Raw genomic sequence first — 3,815 nt, forward strand, 5'->3', positions numbered from 1 at the left:
AGGTGATTATTAAGAGCTTCCGCTGTCGCATACTTAAATAAGGACGAGATTTGGAGTCCATGCTTGTATGATATTGTGTAAAAACTGCATTCAAGAAACTTATTTTGTTGTAACATATTTGTATTGTAAACCATTATGTAATGGTCATGTGTAAACAGGATATTTTAGATTATCATTATTTGATAATCTACGTAAAGCTTTTTAAACCTTTATTGATAAAATAAAGGTTATGGTTTGTTTTAAAATGAATGCAGTCTTTGAAAAACGTCTCATATAGAGGTCAAAACCTCGCAACGAAATCAATTAATATGGAACGTTTTTAATCAATAAGAATGGGACATTTCATTTCAACTCTTCCCATTACTTGCCGTTTCAATGCTTGATGTTGTGCAAAAAATATACGTTAAATTCAGATTGATAATATGAAGGGTTTGAGATGTACTGAAAAGATAATGTGATACATATAATCAACTATAATTGAACACTTAATACCACAACACTAAAAACATCAGAAACACAATTAACTTTTTTATTGACCATTTGAAACTAGTTATTGTAATTTCAACTCCTAATCAATTCGAAAAAAAAAAAAATTAAAACAATAATTTAAAACGATCGTGACAGTGAAACAATTCATATAGAACATTTTTTACGCACCTCACGCTCTGCAAATGCAGCAGCCAAGTCAAGATCTTTTACACTCATGTTATAACGCATATCAATAGATATGTAAGCTAATGATACTTTACAAAGCAAAATGGTGATCAAGTTAAGGTACTCACCACAATTCTGTTGGACAGAAGACTTTACTTTTCCTTGTAACACTGTTTTCTTCGTCAAACTCCTCTTCATCGGCTAATTCTAACAACTTTTTACAATCATATTTGTCGGGGTTAATCTCCATATCATCGATAAAAAGTTGTTCAGCCACATGAATTTGCCACAACTTCAACAGATTAGCTCTTTGATCGTCAAAAGGTTGGGCAAAGACAATATTGAGTCTAGATTGCAAGTAATAATAACTAAAAACTTCAACAAAGGTTAAAGACGGCCATTATACTATAATCAAATTATAATTGAATGGTATGAAGATCAATGAATACCTATCTCAATACTAACTGAACCAAACCATTTTATTCATCCTGCTGTTTTGACACCCTCACCTGTGAAATACAACAACCTACAATTAAGCGAACCAGCCCATTTTATCCTACTTTACCCTGAAAAATAACCACTGAAGGATAAAAGAATTAATGGAAGTTACTAGTACATGGCTAATAAAGAGTATAATATGATAAAACAAAATAATAAAGAGTATATGATAAATAACCAGTATCGACTTCAAAAAGATGAGTTAATGAAGAGTATATATTTGAAATTATATGCGATGAACCGAATCCCTTGTTTTTTATGTATTTCAAAATCTTAGTTCTTCAACTTCGATGTTCCGGATGCAATCGAACATAAAATTTAACGGTTGATGTTCCGGCTTTAATCAAATCCACCAATAACTCCTGGTACCTTCTGTGAAAGTGCTTTTACCAACTCCAAATGGCCTTTTCTTGCAAAAGAATGCATATCCGTTCTAAGGTTGCGTTGTGCAATATTAGCCATGCAACTATTCTTATCTAAAAGATAATTAACCACCTAAATATGTTCTTGCTCTGATGCAGTATGTAATACAGTGCTCTTAGCTTGGTCAAAAGTCATTGAAAGCTCTAAATGCATTTCCATAAGAATATTCAGCACCGCTGAAATGATAAATTTTATAAAAGTTATGGAAAAAAAACAATTATAGATCATATGAACTTGATAGGATAATGAAATGAACATATGACATGTTAAATAGTAGATACAAAAGTTACAAGTTAACTTTCATGATAGACTTATTCATAAAGATCTAAACTTCTGTTGTAAAACTTGCACAATAGAAATTATATTCACAGATGAAAAACTTTGATTTTAGTAGACTATATATTGCAATAGAGAAGGAAAATTCATGCTGACTATGGAACTAATGTGCTTAAGAAAGAACAACAAAACAAGAGTTATACAATTCATCCATCCTTTCTAAAAACAGAGTTACACTTTGACTTTTGATATCAAACTTTTATAAAACTAATGCAATCTATTTTATAAAACTCTATGAACAAATTTTAAAATCAACTTATGAAAACAAATGGATTGTATGTTGTAAGCATATGTATACTAAACTAAACAATGGTACAACATCATCAAGCAAATATGACGGGATTACTGAATTACCAATTCCAACCAAACCGAAAACTAACCAACAACAATTAGCATATAGTTAAATGAAGCTAATTGTTCAACGTAGACTACCACCTCCGTCACCAACAACAATTGCAGTTAAATTCCACCAAATAAGATAAAAACACTAGCAATTAAATACCCAAATAAATTGAAAAAAAAAACAATAAAAATCAAATAATCAAGCATGCAATGGATGAAATATATTACAGAAAAATACTGTCAACGGAATGGGACGATGGATATAGAAGTAACGACGGGGTTACCGGTTACAACATTGGTGCGACGGATTGAGGTGAATCCACTCAGACCCCAATTTGGCGACGGTGCGATTGCGACGTTTTAAAGAAAATCGACTCAAACCCTAATTTTTATCCCAAATTCTTAATCAAATATATGAAATCGCCTAACTGGAAATTATTTTAACTGATTAAGCCTTAAACCATTACTCATTTTTAAATGCAATAGAGAAGGCGAATTTTCGAAAAGGTTGTTTGCTTTTAATTGCAATCGAAAAGGAGAATATATGAAACTTCATGAAAAGCTAGATCTGAAAAGGTGAATTTTGAAGGAATTTTTAACAAGGAGAATTTAAAAATTTTCAAAGTGGGTTAGCGGAGACCAAACACTATTTGGGCGGGGGAGATCTAAACGTTTTTGAGATATTTATGCGAGAATATATCATACGGAGTAACATATGGATAATAATCAATAAATCAATAAATAATAAATAAAATAAACTTCCATGGCAATATCCCACAAAGTCAAATGGATATAAATATATTAAATAAACTAGTGAAATGACCCGTGAAATCACGGGTTTGTTTAAATAAAACAATTTAACGATGTGTTTTATGTATTAAGTGAACGTAAATGTTAAAGTCATATAGTTTAATGACCTGTGAAACCATATATTCCGACTAAGAACCTTGTCATTGTTTTTACAAACATATTGATATACTTAACTTAGTTATAATAAACGAACTACATTTATTCTTCCACCACTTACTTTCAATTTTGATCACAATTATTGTTTTTTTATCATAAAATTTACATTACAACATTTTATTGAGACATGTATTTCGCATACATATGTAACGTAATTAATCCCGTAAAGAAAACCTATATTTGAATAATAATAATATAATAATACTTGATATTGCTCTAAACATACATATTATTCGACGCAATATCACTTATATTTCATAGGTTTTCACCATCTACAAAGACATTCAATGAGCATTTCACGAGAAAAACGACAAAAGTGGACAAGAGCTTGAAGTTTGAAGAAACGATGATAAAACGATAGTTTTAACCAAATTTATATCAAGAAACGTTTATCCGAATGAAAGTACAAGATAATTGAAGAAAAGAGTTCAAATGGAAAGTGCCAAGTCAATTTAACGTCAACACGGGATCAACATAGAACAAACGAAAAAGAAAAATAAAGAAAACTGCCATTATCTCTTACGCGAATCGTGTAGATCTACACGAAACGCGTAGTAATTTAGCCTTACGCGAATCGTGTGACCTCTACACGAAAC

The 3,815-nt window shown here is 30.7% G+C and overlaps 1 long non-coding RNA gene across 2 annotated transcripts; it reads right to left on the reverse strand.

Annotated features, from left to right (window-relative positions):
• Positions 1-345: 345 nt before the first annotated feature.
• LOC139857703 (uncharacterized) lies at positions 346-2,932 on the reverse strand. 2 transcript variants are annotated; one of them, XR_011762637.1, is made up of 3 exons: positions 2,538-2,932; positions 783-1,751; positions 346-378 (listed from the first exon to the last, which is right to left on the reverse strand). It is a non-coding gene; the product is annotated as an uncharacterized lncRNA (long non-coding RNA). The 2 variants fall into 2 exon arrangements; XR_011762638.1 differs by lacking the exon at positions 346-378 and having other exon boundaries at positions 387-1,001; positions 1,104-1,751.
• Positions 2,933-3,815: the final 883 nt, after the last annotated feature.

The sequence above is a fragment of the Rutidosis leptorrhynchoides genome, chromosome 7 (genome assembly GCF_046630445.1).
Source record: "Rutidosis leptorrhynchoides isolate AG116_Rl617_1_P2 chromosome 7, CSIRO_AGI_Rlap_v1, whole genome shotgun sequence".
NCBI lineage: Eukaryota > Viridiplantae > Streptophyta > Magnoliopsida > Asterales > Asteraceae > Rutidosis > Rutidosis leptorrhynchoides.